The 22,477-nt window shown below is 34.8% G+C and overlaps 1 long non-coding RNA gene across 2 annotated transcripts in view; it reads right to left on the bottom strand.

Annotated features, from left to right (window-relative positions):
• The window catches only part of LOC108528703 (uncharacterized), a 50,629-nt gene that overhangs the window by 1,315 nt on the left and 26,837 nt on the right, over nt 1-22,477 (bottom strand). The gene's annotated exons all lie outside the window — the stretch shown is intronic.

Raw genomic sequence — 22,477 nt, 5'->3', positions numbered from 1 at the left:
ATTCATACATTGTACATTATTATAAGGCAAAAACATACGTCGGATGTTCAATGTGATAAGTTGCATCTTATACACAACAGGACATACAATAGGAGCGTGTGTCTCCAAAAGGCAGATAGACAATATATGGAATAATAAGGGAACACTACTTGAGAGCAAATAACTGATTACAAAAGTATGGTACTAACAATTATTTCAAAGTAGGGTAAGATGTTCCACTTGTATAAAGGCAACACCTCTGTTAAAATATTTTCATAGCAATTAGCACATGCTAATTTCCTGTTTACTATTCCCTCCCCTCAACTAGAATATAAGCTCCTCAGGGTAAAATTTATTATATGTTATTTCTTATATCATCAGAACTAGTACAGTCTCTGGCACACAATACAAACTCCAAAATTATTAATTGGTTGTTTGGCTAACTGATTAATTATAGCTGTACACATGACAATTGGTGCCCAATATTGAATTGTCAACCTTCTACTAGCAAACAGTAGAGGAACTGGAAAGGGAAGATGTTTCTAGAAAGAGACTAATGTTTTCTATGACAAACTGTAGCCCAGGAGCAATGGATATATGTATAGAAAAAAAGAACCACACAGTTCTAAATTATGTTTTAAACTAGAATATATAAAACAACCATTAAAATGAAATTGAAGCCCAGTAGAAGAATGTAGGTAATAAGGGATCAGCAAACCAATCTAAATAAATTAAAATGTCTAGGCCCAGACTAATTATGTGAGCTTGGAAACAAGAAAAGTGTTTGAGGAACCAAAGTTAATAAGAAAACTTATTAAAATAGGAAAAGATAGATTTTAAAACCAAGAGCTAGTAGCTTGATTTTAGGCCTCATGAAATTCTAAAGCATATTGATTATTAAACAGCTCGTCTATGAATTCATGAAAAATAAAGTGGAATTCACTAGGAGATAGGGAGCTGGAGTCAAGAGAGTATTGCATGAAGACAAAAGTCCATAGTTCATATTCTGAATGTGCTTCCTCTTACTTTAGTGATTTTTCCTTTTCCCATAGTTAAACTATGTCCCCCCCACCTCCTCACTGCTACAATAAGCCCTAACTCCTAGTACCTGTAAATATGACCTTATTTGGAAATAAGGGTCTTTGCAAATGTAATTAAGGTGCACATTAAGATGAAGTTATATTAGAGTAGGGTGGGCCCTTAATTCAATATAACTGATGTTACAGAAAGAGGGGAAGAGACACAGAGAACATGGACAGAGAAAGAACTCAATGTGATGAAGAAAGCAGAGATTAGAATCGTGCTAGGAGGCAAGCTTGAAATTCTCTCTCTAAGCCCTCAAGAAGGAACCACTCCTGCTGACAGCTTGATGTGAGAATTCTGTTCTCCAGAACTGTGAAAGAATAAATTTCTGTTGTCTTCAGCCACCTAGTTTGTGGTCATTTTTTATGACAGCCCTAGGAAATGAGTACACCATCCTATAAAAAAGAGTTAGTGATGTATCTTCCCCAGGTGATTGTCGGGAGGATTAGAATACAGCATAAGTAAATATTAATTTCAGCAAAGCTTTTTACTAAGATTCTTATAATGCATTCACTGATAAAATAAATCTATGTGAGCTCAATTATTAGTTAGGTTCAAAGTTGCTAAAATTGCCATTCCCAAAGACAGCTGATTAATAATTCAACATAAACTTAATCTTTCCCAAAATATTCATTTATAGATATACTGAAAATAACTCTCAGGTCTCAGATTTCTATCTTTTAAGGCCTTTTATAGACAAACAGACACAAGTTTTGGAAAGTCATCTGAAGTAATAATGTTAATGATGGACACAGAACCTTTCGTTCATCATTAGTTGTCCAACATATTTACAGGACTTAGAGAATTACGTAGAATGGATGCTATCCAAATAAGGGAGAAAAAAGTAAGTTGGGAAAATAAAAGTAACACATTTAAAATAAAATTCTTGTTATCTTAATAAATTTATTATTCTAACAATATAATTTATTAACCATTATTAGTAGTAATTTAATACTTTAAACATCAAACAGTGCTTGACACAAAGTAGATACTCAATAAATTACTGTCATTATTAATAGTATGATAAGCTAGAATGATGGACCAGACCCACTTCAGCGAAAAACACACAGTATTTAATTTGGGCTCAAAATTTAAATGGCTATAAGGTAGAAAATATCCAGGCTCATCATTAATTCATAGGAAATAGATTTGGAGATTTCAACTGATCAAAGTTTCAGTGAATGCATCCAAACAGTGTTTTGTGAGACCTCTAAAACAAAAATAAAACAAAATAAACAACAAATGTGAGAATTTAGGATAAATCAGTAGATGTACGTAAGCCCATGACAATTTGCAAAGGGCAAGCATAAGGGAGATTGTTTTTCTAAAAGCAGCAATTCTCCTCTGTAAATGTGAGAGATGTTCTGGATGCTGTGGGGGTGAAGTTCCAAGGGAGATGGAGAGTTTCTGCACACTCCCATCCCACACTTCCAGAAGATGAAGAGATGTAGTCCCCACGGCATGCAAATCTGAGGAAGCAGATCTCTTGGTGAAAGACCTTTCTTCTGCCACCTAGAAACAACCGACGCTTCACAAAAGCAGCATCCAGGAAATGCGACAGCAGTAAAAATTATGAGAGGCTCCCTCCGTTGAAACTGAAGAATGTAAAGAAGGATGACAGAAATGTGAAGGGCTCAAAGAAAGACGTCAGCTAGGAAGGGACATTGAAACATCTCACTCTCAGAGAACCAAAGGAGACTCCCCACACCCCCTGTAATGAGGAGGGAGGACATTTGACAGAGAATGAAGACAAAGATATCAGAAGAGAAAAATTTCCTCACACACTGACTGTCACGAACATCAGGGATAGCCAAGAAAAGTAAAGCAGGTCTAATGTCACTAGTGTGGTCCTTTGTTAATTAAACCTCCCTTTTTAAAAGCTGTTAAAGAGTATCACATGCGATGTGGAACCTTCCGGATGTAAGATGTATTTTTCTATATGTTGACTAGGAACATGGAGCCTATAATATTCATCACAGAAGTAATTCGGGCTCTTCAGACCTCAGTTATTTCTAATGCAAGATTTCAGACAGTTTTGGATACAAACTCCACTCTTTTCCTGTGGCTGCTTTTAAACAAATTTACCAAAAATTTTGTGGCTTCAAACAACACACATGTTTTGCTCTTATAGTTCTGTAGTAGAGAAGTCTGAAAGTAGTTTCCCGAAACTCAAGTCAAGATGTCAGCAGGATAGAGTGACTTTTTTAGGAGGCTTTAGGGGATAATCCATTTTCTTGCTTTTTTCAGATTCTAGAAGCTGCCTATATTCTCTGGTTTGTGGCCCCTTCCTCCATCTTTGAAGTGTGTGTCACTCCAACCTCTGGTTCCATGGTAACATATCCTTCTCTTTTACTCTGATGTCTGCATCCCTTTTATAAGGACTGTGTGATTGCTTTGGGTTCACCAAAGATAACCCCATAAAAAATCTCCCCACCTCAACATCCTTAACTTAATCACATATGCAAGTTTCTTTTGCCATATATAGTAACATCCACAAGTTCCAGGGATTAGGACATGGACATATCTGGGGTTTCATTATTCAGCATACCACATCCACTTAAAAAAGAAACATTATAGGGAGAGAATATAGTATAGAGTGAAAGCATAAACCAGCTTCTTGCTTCACAGACACTTAGAGTGCTTTTTACATGCCAGATGCTTTTATAAGTGCTTAACAAATATTAGTTCATTATTACTCTATACAGTCCTAGGGCATAGGGATAATTATAATTCCCCATTTTTCTGAAGAGAAAGCTGAAGTACAGAAAGGATAAGTTATTTGTATATGGCTTTGTGGTTATTTAGAGCTGGTATGAATCCAAATCATGCCTCTTAACTAGGTGACCTTGACACAGTATTTTCACTAGAAAGAACATATTTTACATGGTTGGTGTGAGGGTTTAAATCAAATAATGTATATAAAGTGTTTATCACAGTTCCTGGGTCAAAATTTACTCATTACATGGTAGATAGTAAAATAACTATGTTAGAGACATCGACCAAAGAAATGGAAAAGAAGAATAAAAATGGTTAGGGAACTAGAAACATTATCATCTTAAAAATGGTAGTTTAGCTTGGAGAAGAAAAGAATTATATCGGGGACATGATAGCTGTCTTGAAATATGTGATGAACTTTCATGTGAAGGAGAAGTAGATTTATTTTAATGTTACCCCATAAAACCAAACTAAAACCTAAGGGTGGAAATTACATGGTGATAAAATCTGGCTCAAAAAAAAAAAAAAAAAAAAGGAAATATCCAATAATTAGAGTGTTACACGAATGAAAAAGGCTGCCCCAGAGTTTTGTAAGCTTTCAGTAAGTTGAAATGTTCAAGCACAAGCTAAATGACTCTCTGTAGTATATAAAATATAGAAAGGTTTTCAACAATGAGAGGAACATTAAAATATATTCATGCATTTATTCAGCAAACATTTACTGACCATCTTCAGTGCACAGTGTCTGTAAGGCCCCTTACAACTCTAAAAATAATAGAATCTACTATTCTATGGATGAGCAAATAAGAGCATATGTCCCCAAAATGTACAGAATTTTGGGCTGATTCTCATTGAAGGGTCTACTGATTCTTTCAGTCAGGTTCACTAGTTTGTCTGGCATGATCTTCAATAAGCTTTATTTTCACAGTCACTTATCACTAGTCACAGGAAGACTTTTTCTATAGTAAAGAATCAGTTCTTAGTGGGAAACTCACTCATTTTTATATTTCTGAGAAAAGAGACTTTTCTCTAAAGGAAAGAATTTTATTTCACAATCGTTGCTTTTTTCTTTCAGTCTATGCAAACAAATGCAATAACATCTTTTAACCAAGAAATAAAGAGAAAAAGAGGATTCCTCTCATTTAATGTGGAGCATTTGCCATCCTTGGAAGAATCCAACAAAAATAAACCACTCTGTTGGACCCACAAATAAATTAATTGTAGTGGAAACCTATTGAGTCTGATTTGTCCTGGGAGTTATTAAGGGGTTGCCTACCTACTTCTCATTTAATCTGCTTGACTAAATAAGATTGCTTTGCCGGGGAATTACCTGAATTACACACATAATCTGAGAAAGTCTCCAATTAATGACCAAAATGTCCCCAGTGTCGATACCATCCATACAACATTTCACCACACAGCAGTTGATGGCATGTATTACACAGCTGTTAGTATGTGTCAGAATTAACCAGCCAATACGATAGACCTCTATGTGATTTTTGCTGCTTACAATACTTTCTTAGCAGAAGATACAGAATAGGAATACTAATAACCCAAATACAAGTTGACTTTAATGAGCTCTTACCATGTCATGGTATCATCATAGGCAATTCTTTCAATGGCCATGCCAAGCTGGAACCCCTCTTATCCTATCTAAAGAATGTGATGGAGCCAACATTGAAACTAACAGGGATGTGGAGTTCTTGAACTGTTATTGACTGATAAACCGCTTCCACAGTCTTTAACCCTTTCCCGAACAAAGACAAATACTTTAGAAGAAATATTGAAAAGTAATTACAAATCTGTATTTCGATATCTTTTACAGAAATAAACAGTGTGCCAACGATGGGATTAGAAGCTAGTTCTCTAGATACCTATGTTCCAAATAGCTACTGATTAAGTTAAATGTAAAAAGCATTCTCAGCCCTGTGGGCTAGCCACATCACTGAGTTATTAAATATCATCCAAGAGTCTGTATAGGCAAGAATGCTGCTTTAAAATACGGTAAATTTCCTTCTCTTTCCTTTCAAAATGCCCCAAGGCACTCGTATACATTGTGGACACCACTGGTCTGAAAATTCTCAGTTGAGGGAAAAAGAAATCCAAAATCCTTGAATTTATAAGAGCACTAAAAGCATCTAAAATGATAACTATTTTGCCCCTTTAACACCAAAAGATCAACTGATTTTTTATTTTTCCCTTGGAGTTGACCTTTATTTAACCCATGGCATGCCAAAGTTATGGCCTGAAGCAATTTTTTCAGTGACTGCCTTGACTTGGGACAAGAATAGACATTTTACTCACCCTGTCTCTGAATCATCATTCCTTATCACTACTGATGGTCAGTCTAACAAAGAAAAACATTTTTCAACATTTAGAAAACACTAAAACTTTCTGTTGAATTATTTATTTCGCCCATTTCAAATACGTTCAGACATGCACAATGTTTGCAAATTCTAAAATTATCAAATTTTTTCTCAAAGTTTTTTATTAAGCTCTTCAATAAAACGTTTGTATTCAGTTATGTATAAAAAATAATGAGCTCATTGTGCCTGCATCATAAAAAGCTAAAACCATTTCTTTTGATCAATTGACTACCTGCTGGCATCTTTTCCTAATGGGGAAATTAATTTTAAGGCTTTGTGGTACCACTTTTGCCCCCTATATAAGTCCTGCACCTATATACAATTGTTCAGGGCACTCTCACTATTTTGAATGTAACAAATGAGGTATATCTAAAGAATTTAGACATGATTAGTAGTGTCTAACACTTTTCTCTAACAAAACAAATTCAATAGTTGCATATTATGAAAGATTACAATACTAAAGAAAAAAGTGCAAAGATACAGTAGGAGGTATTTAATTTAGAGATTAAGAATTTATGGCTATAAGTGCTGGGAGGCACATCTGTGAGTTATCCAAGGGAGAATACAGATTCTCTGGAAGTTTATAATGACACAAATAGCTATATTTCTGGACTGGCATAAATGGGATCCTGGTTATGGGAAGGCAGCATAATAAAATAGCTATCTGTGTCGAAAAGTCTAGCTCAAGGATTTCTACAAAAAACTTTCAATGACAACAGTATTTATATGAACATAATTTAATTTAGCACAAGCATTTTATTGTGGATTATCTTTACCTGGTTTTATTTCCTGAGCAGCATTGATCTTTAGAAAGTCAATGAAAAATGAATCAATATCTACCATACATTGAGCACTTTGCTAAGCATTTAATTTTTATATCCTTTAATAAATCTATTTATTAATGCTTCCCATTTTTACCAAATAGAGGAGCTGAAACTCAACAATCATAAGTAATTTGCTCCATGCTACACATTTAAGAAGTGGTATATTTAACCCAGATACGTTTGACTTGAAAACAAATACCCCTAAACTCTACATTATACAGAAAAATAGTATTAGCAATAATTGGGAAAAACATGGATCCAGCCAATGCAATAGGTCCGGAAAGATAAATATGAATTAAAATTAATTTTAAAATACACGATTATTAATTGTAAATGACAGAAATAACTACATAGAAAATCTATGAGAAACAACAAGAAAAATGAAATGAGAGCTTAAACACAATAAATTCAATGAATTAACCAAATCATACGTACAACATTTTGAATATATGTTAAATACACTTTAAAAGAGTGAATTTTATTGTATGTAAATTGTATGTCATTAAAAAGTTAAAGAAAATGATTACACTAGCTGGTTAATGTGGGGAGAAATGGAATGGAAATGAGAACTGTTCACCGATAGTATGAATGTAAAATTGGAACAATTTTCTAGAGGGTAGTTAAATTTTATTTGTCAAAATCCAATTATTATATTTTTTAAATCTAAAGAATTAATCAGAGATGTGGCATTAGGCTTATATACAATAACATTTATCATAGTCTTGTTTGAAATAGGTGTCCCAAAAGGAATTTAAACAGTGGAAACTATATAAATCCAGGAATTTCTAAATATAGCTTGATACATCCATATAAAGTCATGGTTCAGAATAGTTAATTACATTGGAAATGCTTACAATGTTAAGTAAAACAGACAAGATACAAAAAAAAAAAAAAAAAGAATCCAAAGGTTAAAAGAAATTTGAGCTGCAATGAATGTTATGAGAGAAGAGGATTTTTTTGCAAAAATATATTCAGTAAGATAAAGGAAGCCGATGCAAAGGTGCACCTGGGTCTAGGAATGAATTCTTACATTTGTTGGTGGAGAATATGCTGTGACTGCTACAACAGAGAGTCAAATGCTTTCTAGCTTGTTCTGTGTTTGTAGAAGCCCTGTGTTTCAGGGAAGAAGATGTGTTGCTATTCCATATCACTTTTTCTTGGATAACCAAGACTTCTCCCTCCATGGAACCTTTGCAAAACCTCCTTTCTCTCCATGGAATTTTCTTTTCCTAGATTTTGACTTGGATGGCTCCTGATGCACATTCCACATTCATGTCTTCACTGAAAAGTCACTAGTTCAGTCAGGCTTTCTCTGCCCATTCATAGCAGCATGGCATCACCTGGGAATTTGTTGGAAAGACAGAATTTCACGCTCCACCCAAGATTTACTGAATTTGAATCTGCATTTTAACAACATCCCCAGATGATTCTCATGCACACTAAAATTTGAGAAGCACTGTCCTTACAGTCTGTGATAGAGCCTGCATGCCAATTCCCTGCATCATTTTCTCCATAGTGCTTATGCATATCTAAAATCATTTATTTGCTTTCTTAAATGTAGTTTCATTAGCACAGAATTTGTCTTTTGCCTGTATTCACAGTTCCTAAATAGTGCTTAATGTACTGCTGGGACCCAGTGAACATTTGTTGAATGAAATCACAGAATAGGGAGAGGCATAGTTCAGTAATTTTGATTGAAGAAATGCCATTTTATATCTTCACTATCTAAATAACTCTGTCTCTGGGGCCTCAACTATTGATTAAAGCGATGGGAGCTAATAAATTGTGTTCCAGCCCAATGCATCATGTGCCTGTAATATTTACTGGTTCTATAAAAAACACTAGCTAATAACTTTCAGAAGGATAACCAGTATTATTATATGTAAAATAAAAGTAGATTGCTCAAAAGTTAAACAAAGAATTGCCATGTGACTCAGCAATTGATTTTCTAGGTATATGCCCAAGAGAATGTTCAAACTAATCTTACATACAAATGTTCACAGCAGGATCATTCATTAGAGCCAAAAAAGTAAAAACAACCCCAAATGTTTATCAATGAATGAAGAAATCTGCAAAATGAGGTATATACCCTCAATGGAATATTATTCATCCATAAAAAGGAATAAAATATCATTAATGTCACAACATAAATGAACCTTGAATATATTACATTAAGTAAAAGAAGCCAGATACAAAAAGCTGCATGTTGCCACATATTGCAAAAGCCACATACATGAAATGTCCAGAATAGGCAAATTCATAGAAACAAAAAGCCAATTAGTGGTTGTCAGAAGCTGGAAGGAGGGAGAAATGGAGAGTACCTGCTAATGGACACAGAGTTTCTCTCTGGGGTGATGAAAATATTCTGCAATTAGATAGTGATGATGGTTGACATCATTGTGAATGTACTGCAAGTCCTTAAATTGTACACTTTAAAGTGGTTAAGATGGTGAATTTTAGATTATGTGAATTTCACTTCAACAAAAAATAAATATATAAAAGCAAATTACTATTTTAAGACATAGTGGCATTAAAATATATTGACTTGCTATCCAGAAATTTTGTTTTACAGACTCACTATTTCAGAGGTCAGGGTTTCAAATGATTAATATTATGTGATGATTATCTTTTTCAGATAGAGATAAGACAGGGAAATAAGGTAAAAGAAATGAGTCTGGGATTTGCCTAAGCCAGGACTCAAATTCCTTTGATCCTTGGCTAAAAGCCCTGATTGGTCCAAAAGGTCAAATGGAAAGGAAAAAGCAGTCAAGAATAAATCAGTAAAATAAAAAATTCATTAAAATGTAGCTATTGGGAGGAAAGGAAATAACCTTCCTTTCTTCTACTAAAGAGTGAATTGACAACCTAATTTTTCGAACAGGTAACAAATGTATAGCTGTAGCTAGGTGCCCAGACTTTCTTCTCTACAGGGAAATGTTGGAAATAAATGAAGGAGGAGTCTTCAGACTTACTGAAGCCACTGAAATTGTAATTGTTGTTACAATTGCAAGGGTTTATTAAAGATCATCAGGAAACTTGGCATTAAAAAAGTGTTTGGATAGATAAGACCCCTGTTTGCACTTTAAGCCTTTACTGTTAATTACATGTTACTGTAATTAAGCACTTCAAAAGTGACTTTTATGAACTGTGCTATTATTTCATTTAATAAGAACTTGTTATAAAGTCACAGGTTAACAAAAGTTCATTAATAAGTTGAATGTTTGGAACTCAGAAAGCATTTTCCTATGGAGCAATGTTAGCCATGGTGGTTAGGTTTCTACGTAAGTGGAATCTAAGGAATCTAAGGAATCAGGTAAGCCATACACACCTGCTCCCACAACACTAAACAGCACACTACACGTTTTAAAAGATTTCTATGGATTTACGCCATTCTCCTGCCTCAGCCTCCCGAGTAGCTGAGACTACAGGCGCCCGCCACCTCACCCGGCTAGTTTTTTGTATTTTTTAGTAGAGACGGGGTTTCGCCGTGTTAGCCAGGATGGTCTTGATCTCCTGACTTCGTGATCCACCCGTCTCGGCCTCCCCTGAGATCCGGCCACTGCACTCCAGCCTGGGCAACAGAGCGAGACTCCGTCTCAAAGAAAAAAAAAAAAAAAGATTTCTGTGGAAACATGCATTCAGCATTCTGGAACCAAGACATCTCCTCCCTCCACTGCATTAGTGATGCTTGTTCATTCATTCATCACTGAATCGCTCATTCAACAAGCATGGGCAGTGCCTGCTATGGAGCAGGCCTTTTAGTAAGTTGTATTCCTTTTTATCTGCCAGATAGCAGGCTTTCTTCAATTTGGAGGAACTAGCTATCGGCTTAGCATATCAACTCCAGCATAATGAGAAGCAGAAGATGAGGCTCTAGGGCAAGTAGAAGCAATGAAGGTTGAGGACGACTGGAACAAGGTGATGGCAGGTGAATGATCCTTTAACCCAGCTGCCTATGCCCCTTTCCCCCACTTTCCTCATTGTGGCCAACACTGGTGTTAGTGTGGAAACCTCTAGTGGATGACACCAATAAATGTAAGCTATGTAATAGATGCCCTTTCCTACTTCATTCTCCCTTAGAGCAGTGCCCGGGACTGGGAAATAACAAGGAGCCAAACAAGCGTGAGAATGGAGATTTACATTTTTTAACCAATTCCCCATCTTACTTGAGAGTACAAATGAAAAGAAAAAAATAGAGAAAGGAAAACATTAATGAACATATATCCATAGTATGAATGTTATATATCAAGGATTGTGTGAAACAAAAACAAGCAATTGCTGAACTCACATTTTAAAAAAAAAAAAAAACTACAAGTTACCAACTAACAAAGATCACCACCTAGTGGCCCCAGCATGATAACTGCACTTGAACAAGATGCATTGGAATTCAAAAATATTGGGGGTTTTTGCAAGAAGGTAAGGTAACATTGAAGCCTTTCCTTTTGTCCCTTGGATACAACCTCTCCTTTTTCTTCCATTCTGAGTCAGTTTCTCTTAGTTTATGATTCCAGTTTGTCTTGAAAGCATTCTATTTGCAGTTACCTTTATTTTAATCTTTGCAATTAGCTACTTTGTCATCCTTTGAGTTCCTCATCTTTTATGATACACCATAAGCCCATCTGAGTCTTGCCTGAAATAGTGGGTTTAAACATCATTTTTGTCATGCCACTTCCCTACAAAAAAAAAAAAAAAAAACTGAATGCTTACATGGATCCTGTTGTCACTTACATCAAGTCTGGTCTAACCTGCATATCCCCACACTCCGCCTTGGCAAACATAGTGACTGTCCACTGGGTACTTTTCTTTATTGATCTTCACCACCCTCAAATCTCAAACATAACCGCAGTTTTTATCTACCTCTGAGTACTCTTATCCAACTCAAATTCCACCTTTTCATAACTTTTTCCCTACTACTCCTGTCATGTTCACTTTTTTCTTCTCTAAGTTCTTACATTCATGGTTATTAACGCCAAGTATATGATTTAATTATTGTCTAATTATTTTATGAGTATTATGTCTGCAAAGGAAGTTCCATGGTTTAAATGTGTCCATATCTCCCACAAATCTTAGCATGATATTAAACATAACACGGGAGCTCAATGAATAAATGACTGATTTAGAAATGGATAGATAAGAATTCCTGCAATTAAAGGACCTGTAGTCATCTATGGGTAGGTGACAAGGAAAGAAGAAGGAGAGTAAGAGTGGGGAAGATAGCTGGAACTATATTCCATGAGTGGAAAAAGATCAATTTTATCCACCTTTATTATGTAAAGTGCCAGCGACAAATCCAATAGAAAAGTATCTCCCAGAATGCCAGGATACATTTAAACATATTCCAAAATATACAATACAATATAACCAAGAAAGTTTTTAATGGAATATAGTTACTTTGGGTGCAGACAGTGACAGAACTCACGCAGACAAAGAGAGGGAAAAACCGGGAAAAAAATAAATTGTTATTAAACAGGTAATGAAATGTTAACTTGCATTCTAAGGTAGGACAAAGTTTTACTTCTTGGGCAGCAGCATAAAACCTGCTCCAGGGATGTGAATTACAGATACGTTAGGCAGCTGCACACTGGAAATAGCAAGACTGGGAGAAAGCTCTATGCACTCAAACTTTAGCATATAATTCAACCAACTTTGAATGTGAATGGAAATATTTTACCCCCAAAATGTGAATAATAAAACAAATAAAATATTAAATAATCTACTCAAATGAAGAAGTCTGCAGAATAAGTAATGTGAACTTGAAAAATCTCATTAAGTGTCACCAGAATTCTATTTCTAGTGCAACCGCAAGTAGTTTTATAACTAGGTCTCCAGTAAAATAATTAGACTATTTTAAGGGGTAGCAACTGACTCTATCTTGAGGAGAGGAAAGAAAATGCTTCCGTTATGTAAATTTTCCCCCAATTTTTCAAACTGACATTTTCAAAGGCATCATAGAAGGACAATTACTTACATGCTGTATATATTGCTATTTTACCACAAAAGACCACTATGTATGCAAGGCACTGTGCAAGCTATGGTAGAGGTAAACAAAGAATGTAAATGGCATGCATTATATTCTCAAGTATCTTGCTAGGGTGAGAAGACCCACATGTATTCAATAGATAATAAATAATTCCATAATTAATTTTTAAGTAACTCTACCACATATTATGCAGATAGCCTGCATTTTCATACTTCAACAAATATTGAAGGCCCACAAATAGAAAGATGTTATACTAGATGTTTTGTCAGTACAAAGTAAATTCATTACTCAACTGGCCCTCAGCAACAGTGAGTATAATAAGAAATGGACAGCAGGTACCTCAATAGAGATGAGATTACTTGATTAAAGAAGTATAATATGTGATTTATTTTTAAATGCAGGTGTGGTTTAAATATGCAGGGTCACAGGGCATTAGAGAAAGCATTGGAGGCAGATTTATCACATGCAAAGGCACAGAGTTGATAAAACAAGGATGGGTATGAGAACTTAGTTCATTCCTTTCACTACGATGTATAGAAAATGTGGCATGAAACAATACGAAATGATGTTAGAAAATTGACTTAGAACTAGAGTATGGAAGATATTAAATTCCAAATTAAGAAATCTGGCTTTAATCTATCAAACTAGGAATCATAGAAATTTTTGAACAGCTAAGTAAGGCCATCATGGTTGTACTTTGAACCAATTAGGTAGCGATGCATGAATTGGTCTTGAACAAGGAAGCATGGAGAATACATTAGTTTCAGAAAGAGGTAATGTTGGCGGAATGTATGGTAGTGACCAAGATAGAATGGAAGGGACAATTCCAAGAGATCCTACAGAGAAAAACAATTGACTGAGACTTGGTTGATTTGATTAAATATAAAGAGCTATCAAGGATGAACTCGAAACTAATGCCATTTAGAGAAACGAAGACCAAAAGAGGGTAAGGTTGATGTCTCCAGGGATTGGACAACTTCAATAAGACATATTTGCAGCTTGAAGTGCCTTTCAGAAGAAAATATTCAGCTGGCAGTTAACAATATTAAACAATTGAGATGAAAGCTAACTTGTGATTTGCAAACCATCAGGAGTCAGTGTAAAAGAACTGAGCAAACTGAAATCTCAAAGCTTGTACAGTTCAGCAAGGAGAGCCAACCTGATACCACAGAGACCCAGTAATGAAAGCAGATCATGAGAAAATGTGACTAGGATCAGCTAGCTTCCCACATCCTCATCCTGCATTTGGTCCTCTTTAAATATGATAGGGATTTATACATTGTAGAATTTAAGCCAAGCAGTATAAAAATCTCCCAATAAGAAAGGCATAGGGAAAAAAAAACTCAGAAGAAAATGAGAAAATGTGTTCAGGGGATAAAAGAAAAAAAAACAAAGCCTGAAATTAATAACTTCAAAATAAAACAATAATTTTACGAAATAAAATTCAGATGCACTAAAATGGAAAATCAATTTTTTACTCACTAAATAAAATGTAAGGGACTATCTTAAAATGCAGAAATAAAAGAAGTTGATGGAAATAAAAGAAGGGAAAAAATAAGATAGATGTTCAATCATGGAAGTATAACATTAAGTAAACTGCTAGGAGTCCCCAGAAGAAAAATAAGAGGGGCAAGGGATGAACAAAGAATAAAGACATTGTTTTTAGAACTGAAGCTCATTAGTTTCCAGATGGAAAAGGCCATCAAGCACCCAGCCCAAGAGATGAAAAAAGGAACACTATCAGGAAATTTTAATGAAAAAAGAACACAATATCTATACACCTTCAAAATCTGAGGGAAAATGACTTTTAGTATATAATTATTAAATTAGTAATTAGGGAGGAGCATGGATAGAAAAAAAGACATATTCAAAAAGGTGACATCTTAAAATTTTATTCCCCTTTTATACTCCTTTGATCCACTACTGAGTGATATACCTGAGTCAATTGAGGGAGTAAACAAAAAAGAAGAAGGGTGAGATTGAAAAAATAGAAACCGTTTCAACAAAAGAGAACCAATGATATCTAAAGAACCACTGTACCCTGGGTATACACAACAACCTGTCCAGGTATTGGGACAAGAGAATGAAGGACTCCTGAAAAAAAGAACCCTTTGACAAAATAAAGTAAATAAATAAATATTGCCAAATGGGATTCCTTCCAAATCTCCAACGGTAGTAGATTTCTGGTTTATTGGTCTTTACCTTACTTTCAACTTTTTTGACTGGTTTTCACTTAGATGAAGCTCCTGAAAACAGTACATGTCCGGACTTTGGTTTTTTATCCCATGTAATAATTCATGTCATTTAGTTGATGAGAATAATTTGTTTACTTCTATTGAAAGCACTGATATATTTGCACTTACTTCCACTGTCTTTTCTGTTTCTATTATTTTAGTGTTTAGCAAATGTATTTACCTCTAGATTTTCTAACAAATCCCTATTCATTCTAGTTTTTTCTTTATCTTCAAGTACTACAAGATTACTCATTGAATTACTCATTGAATCCATCCTCTCATTTTGCTATTACCACCACAGCACTCCAGCCTGGGCAACAGAGTGAGACTCAGTGTCAAAAAATAAAATAAAATGAAAGGAAGAATATTGGGAATACAAAGGCAACTTATGTGAAAGAAAACATAAATTTGAGCCTGTTTCACTTATATCTCTAAATAATGGCTCATCCTCCATGTTACAAATTCATATTATGTTATGGCTTATCTATGTTGCCTTTTCCAGGCCGGTCACATCGACACCCCACTTTTATGTTATTTCTGGTTCATTTACCTCTCAATATTTTTGTCAAACTACCCTTTTTTTAATCCATCTAAATATATGTACAGTCTTTGAATTTATATGGCTTTTCTAAATATACTACTAAAGGCAGCCAAAAATCACAAGAGAAAAGATCAGCTACTAAAAAAGCAGTAGTAACTCAAAGTACTTAACTTTTCTACTGCACAAACTAACATACTCTCATATAAAATGCAGAACAGTCAATAAAGCTGAAGCTTGGGCACACTAATTTGAAATCACATTCCACACACCCAGGAAGTTAAACCAGGTTAAACCACTCCCAGCAAAACATAATATATGAAACAAAAATATTTAAAGTTAGTAATGAGAAAATAATGATTAGCTTAAAAGGAATGAGAAATAGAATAATTGAAGACTTTTCATTGGCAAAAATAGAGGCTAGAAGACAATGGAGTAGTAATGAGAAAATAATTATCAATTTAAAATTTTATACCTAGCTAAGCTGACACTCTATGGTGAGGGTAAAGTAAATCAACTTATACACATACAATAGCTAAAAGAATTATTCAACAAGAATACAATTGATGCTGAGGGAAGGTGTGGTTTATAAGAAAAAATTATAAGCACAAAAATGATAAACTATGTCAATATACCAATTTAACTATTTTATATAAGAAAATTAATTTTATTTTCATAAATCAAAGTTAAACTAAAACTCTAGACTAGTACTTCTCAAAGTATGATGATTTGATCTGTACCTGTGCATGAATTACTTGTTACTGATCTGCAGTACTTACAGAAACTGTGTGAAACTGTTTTAGCTATTTGACTTTGCCTCAGTGTTACTGATTGAGGCACCTTTTACTACTGATAGTTTTTGAGATGTGTGTTTCTGGGTGGTAACAGCAAAATGAGAGGATGGATTCAATGAGTAATTCAATGAGTAATCTTGTAGTACTTGAAGATAAAGAAAAAAATAGAACAAATAGGGATTTGTTAGAAAGTCTAGAGGTAAACACATTTGTTAAACACTGAAAGAATAGAAACAGAGAGAAGAGAGTGGAAGTAAGTGCAAATATTATCAGTGCTTTCAATAGAAGTAAACAAATTATTCTCATCAACTAAACGACATGAATTATTATATCAGATAAAAAACCAAAGTCCGGACATGTACTGTTTTCAGGAGCTTCATCTAAGTGAAAACCAGTCAAAAAAGTTGAAATTAAGATAAAGACCAATAAACCAGAAATCTACTACCGTCGGGATTTGGAAGGAATCCCATTTGGCAATATTTATTTATTTACTTTATTTTGTCAAAGGGTTCTTTTTTTCAGGAGTCCTTCATTCTCTTGTCCCAATACCTGGACAGGTTGTTGTGTATACCCAGGGTACAGTGGTTCTTTAGATATCATTGGTTCTCTTTTGTTGAAACGGTTTCTATTTTTTCAATCTCACCCTTCTTCTTTTTTGTTTACTCCCTCAATTGACTCAGGTATATCACTCAGTAGTGGATCAAAGGAGTATAAAAGGGGAATAAAATTTTAAGATGTCACCTTTTTGAATATGGCACACAGAGAGCATTAAATGTCACTGTGTATTAAAGATAATATAATAATCTCCAAGGCTCACCAAGAAAATAGTAAAGGAGCAAAATCTAGAAAACAACCCTCCTTGCATGTTTTTCTTGCTACCTTTGTATTCCCAATATTCTTACTGGGTTTTTTGTTTGTTTGTTTTTTGTTTTGTTTTGTTTTGTTTTGTTTTGTTTTTTTGACACTGAGTCTTACTCTGTTGCTCAGGCTGGAGTGCAGTGGTGAGATCTCAGCTCACTGCAACCTCCCCCTCCCAGGTTCAAGCGATTCTCCTGCCTCAGTCTCCCGAGTAGCTGGGACTACAGGTGTTTGAGACCAACCTGGCCAACATAGTGAAACCTCATCCCTACTAAAAACCCAATATTCTTACATTTTATAATTTCTGAGGCTAGTTCTCAGCCAAATTGTGGAGAAGAAGGGTATCATCATTCTTCCAGATGCCTTTTTCTGATGTACATTTTCCCCCCTTCAGTGGTGACTTCCTATCACCATAAACTTCCTATCACCATAAACTTTCAGTGCTCTCCTTCCCCTCATACTATGATGGTTATCATTCAGTCATTTTTTTTCGGCATTCCTGTCTATATCACTACATTCCTGCCACCAAACATGCAAGAACACACACACACACACACAGAGACGAACACACACACACACACGCAGACACACGCGCACACACTTACTTGAAAAAATTTTTTCGTTTGCTTTGCCAGATTTGAAGCCCTATCCACTAGAAATCTCCTCTGATTAACCAACTATGGGGTGTGTTGTTTTCTTTTGTAAGTTTCCTATATTCTCACTAACATTGCACTTATCACAGGGTGCTAGAAGTTTGTTTTCTTATGCACTCACTAGCTAGACTATGAATTCCATGAGAGCTGAGGCCTAATCCATCCCTCTCATTGTTATCCTAGACATGCTCTTTATGGCAGCATGACAAATATGTAAGCAAACATGTAAGTGAATGGCAGAAATGTTGTCAAATGCAGAGAGAAGGAGATGAAAATGGTAATATAGTAACCTACAAGAAAAAGTAACACTACACAGTTAAAGCTTGGTGAATGTCCTATAAAGAGACTGATAATAGACAAGTGGTCAGAATCTCAAGTTTAAAAACATATAAATTTCCAGATAATCATTCCAGTTAGCTCATTTAGAGCTTACTTATGTATCTTCAGTCCTGTTGTCTTTATTCTGCACAATATTTCTTTTTTGGGGTAGAGTGGGAGGGACAGAGTTTCCCCTTGTTGCCCAGACTGGAGTGCAGTAGCATAGTCCTGGCTCACTGCAGCCTCAACCTGAGTTCAACCAATCCTCCCACCTCAGTCTCCCATGTAGCTGGGACTACGCGTATAAACCACCATGCCAGACAAATTTTTCATTTTTTGTAGAGACAGTGTTTCACCATATTGCTTAGGCTGGTTTGAACTCCTGGGCTCAAGCAATTGGCCCACTTTGGCCTCCCAAAGTACTGGGATTATATGTATGAGCCACTGCACTCAACTTGCACTGTATTTCTCAAAGACTTCCTTCTTCTTCATTCGCTTTGCAGAATCTTTCTAGTTAAAATTTTCTATAAAGTAGTATACACACAAATTTATGTGACATTATTTGGATGAACTTTCCTTTTACTTTACTAGAATCTACATTAATATGTATTAATACTAATTATATTTGGTACATTTAAGACCCAAGATCTCATTTATGTGCAGCAAATTTTTAAAAGTAAGTTGACTTATAAACAATTATTATATATACAGTCTAGTTGGAAAACAGATGTAACTGTGTTTTCACATCATCTGTAAACTGGGCTGATATGTCATCAATGCCATCCATATGCTTATGGAAATAATTAATAAATATTTTAGACAGGAGAGAAACCATGTGCCTCTGAACAGGGCACAAAACCAGTCACATAGACTTCCTTCTGAGGTAATAGGAACACACTAATTAGGACTAGTCTGTAAGTCAGCTAAAATTCATTAACAATTCTATCATCCATAACATAGGTCTTTACCTTGGTCACAAAGATATCATGAAAGTTTACATCTAGAATAGATTTCTCATTTACTAATTTAGCAACCTTACCTATATTAGAAAAGCAATTGTAATCATACTATGTTTTTATTATTTTTAATTAACTGCATGCAAAATATTCCCTCATAGAAAGAGTCCTCAAAAATAAACAAGAAAATTAAGTAATGGTTTTAATTAGCACTGTTCACTGTCTATATTTAAACATTTTTTTCTAGCAAACATGAGTGTACTTGAAAAAAAATTGTTTCCTCAAGCACTGTTCCATCTTGTTTCTATCATCATCTCCACTCCCCTTAAAGAGTTTGCTAAGCAATGATAAAATTTAGATTAGCCTCTGCCCTAAGAGGCACCCATTGCAATGGTGATTTACAGTATTAGTACCCTTGAGATGTTAACACACATTAAATGTAAAGTGAATTGAGATGAGCTTTTCCCACAGGGGCACAATAAATAGTAAGATCCAGGTACTTAATTATTGTTGCCACTTTCTGCACTCCTAAAAATTTTCCTTTGAAGTTTTACTCTTGCTATAATCATATTAGGTCATTATGCTTCACTTTATGCTCCAAAAATCTGTAAAGCACATTTGATGGCAAGGTCAGAATGGTTGCCTTTTTTTTTTTTCCATCATAAAGTATGCTGTTTCCACTAGATCAGCAAAACATGCATAGCAGGTGATAAGATGTACTGCAGAGAAGCCAACGGCATCATTTTAAGGAGTTAGTGCACAAACCTGGCCTATGAGTCAGAGAAATGTATGTAATCAAAATTACTCGGGGAAATCCCCTAACTCAACCAGAAACCATATCTTTTAGTGTTGTTTATACAGCACTGTTCAAAAATGCTACTTCTTAATGTTTTCTTAAGGATTTGAACAAATTTCTGCTTCTTGGGTTTGGCATCAGGTAAAGCAGTTGGCTATTCAGGTCTGCAGTGAATTTTTTAAAATATGCAAAAAAGATCAAAGCTTAGAATATTATCAGCTAAGTACACCTCTCAAAAAACTGAATGTGCTCAAGGGTCAGGTCTAATAAAGTTAATAATTTTTACAGCTTCATCAAAGGCAATCCTAAGTAAAGTTGGCATTGTTTTCTTTAACTGTGAGTACATGGCAGTGAAGAATATAATGACTGACTAGCATTTTGGTGCCACTGCCTTCATTCATAAAAAGGCACATGCAATTTATTCACCATTGCTTTTGAACAGTAAGTGCAAATACCCAAACTGTGAAAATGGAAAATAACATTTTAGCAATAAAACGTTTTAGGAGACACCTCGGGAACCGTAGAACATTCTTTGAGAACTATAGCATTAAAGCAACTTTTAACAAGCTATAGAATATTAGTTAGCTGGAAAAATGTGAGAATTCTTTTCCTGAAATGGCAAAGTATCGTTAAATTTTGGTCTGAATGTTTACAGTGAATATTTTAATTAATATTCATATAAAAACTTTACCAATTTGTTTTTTGTCTTTTATCTCATTTATCTGTCCTCTTTTCAGCACATTGTCAACTTTATAGCTTTGTTTCATTAATTTTAAGCTTTTCTTCAAAATAGTTTTACAACTAGTTTAGAAAATAAATTCATTATTACAGTGCTTAAAAGGAAAAAAATGTATGCAATAAAAGCTATCATCGATTTTAAGGTGCTTATAATCTTTTCAGTTTTGTCAATTTTCAAAAGTTATATAGTGACAAAGAGTTATTTGATTTTTGTTTACATCACAATACCTGTGGTTTAGATTCTCGGTAACAAAACTACAAACATCTGCTGTGTACCAAACAAAAATAACTCTTTCCTTAATTAGAAAAATATCTGGCCAGGCACGGTGGCTCATGTCTGTAATCCCAGCACTTAGGGAGACTGAGGCAGGCAGATGACTTGAGGCCAGGAGTTCGAGACCAGCTTGGCCAACATGGTGAAACCCTATCTCTACTAAGAACACAAAAAATTAGCCAGACGTGGTGGTGCGTGGCTGTATTCCCAGCTACACGGGGGACTGAGGAACCCCACGAAGCTGACATTGCAGTGAGCTGAGATCATGCCCCTGCACTCCAGCCTGGGTGACAGAGCAAGATCCTGTCTCAAAAAAAAGAAAAAAAAGGGGGGGGGGGGAAATAAACAACCATTCTTTGGCCCAAATGAAGGTGCAATTTCTGGGAAACATAATTTCATCCACATGTTGTTTGAATTTGCGGCCAAAAATGATTACCTTTTTTTTTAAAATGTACCTTTTTTTTTTTTTTCCTGACGAAATTGTTCTTTGAACTAATTAAAGCAAAAGAAAATTTACCTCTTTACTTCTCATGTTCTTGTGTTATTTTTCAGAGCTTAACCTATGGTACTGCATTAAACGCTAAAACTTTATGAATAGCAGCTTTTTAGATGCCTAAGACATCTTTAAGATTAGACAGCGATGTTTATGAAGTAGAACACTGTTGAATTAGTTAAGCAGGTAAAAGAGAAGAACAGGTCCTGAGCAGTAATAATGCAAAAAAAGCAACAACAAAAAAATTACATCAACATAAGCTCCTGATGTGTAATCACTGACAGAAATAGCTGGCAAACCAAGCCAAGAGATAGCAGGCCAGTCAATCCAGACTAAAAGCTTAAGCTAAAAATAACTGCCTCACTAGGTCTTTGTAGAAAAATTCTACATGCTAAGGATGTCAACTTAAATGTGTCTGGTTTATGAATAAGAATATTTAAGAACAAAGGCTGCATACATTAAAAGAAATAAAATTAATATAAAAGAGCGAGTCAAGTAAATGATCTGTGTAAGTTCAGAAACTTTTAGATTAAATAGTTGAAAAGCTGTGAAACTAGAATGACAGCTTTTATCCTTTATCATATTTAAAGCAGGATTTCTATGCTTCACTTCTGTTCTCATGCTAGATATAAAAAATAAGAATAAAAAGAAAGAGGGAAGGAAAAATGTATACTATATATTGCTGCTTCTAAATCAATTACACATTGTACACAAATTGAATCACCTCTTACTTAAAAGTTAATCAGAAACATTACTATGCACAGAAATGACCTGTTTCCCATCTAAATTCTAGTTCAAACTCTTTCTTTTGGGTCTCTGAAATTATTTTTATTACTTTTACATATCAAGAGTAAATGTGGTTAGTTTTGAATCATTTA

Source organism: Rhinopithecus bieti, unplaced genomic scaffold, assembly GCF_001698545.2.
Source record: "Rhinopithecus bieti isolate Rb0 unplaced genomic scaffold, ASM169854v2 scaffold_5350, whole genome shotgun sequence".
Classification (NCBI taxonomy): Eukaryota; Metazoa; Chordata; class Mammalia; order Primates; family Cercopithecidae; genus Rhinopithecus; species Rhinopithecus bieti.
Note: the sequence above shows the minus strand (reverse complement) of the source record. Positions and strands in the feature narration are given on the sequence as shown.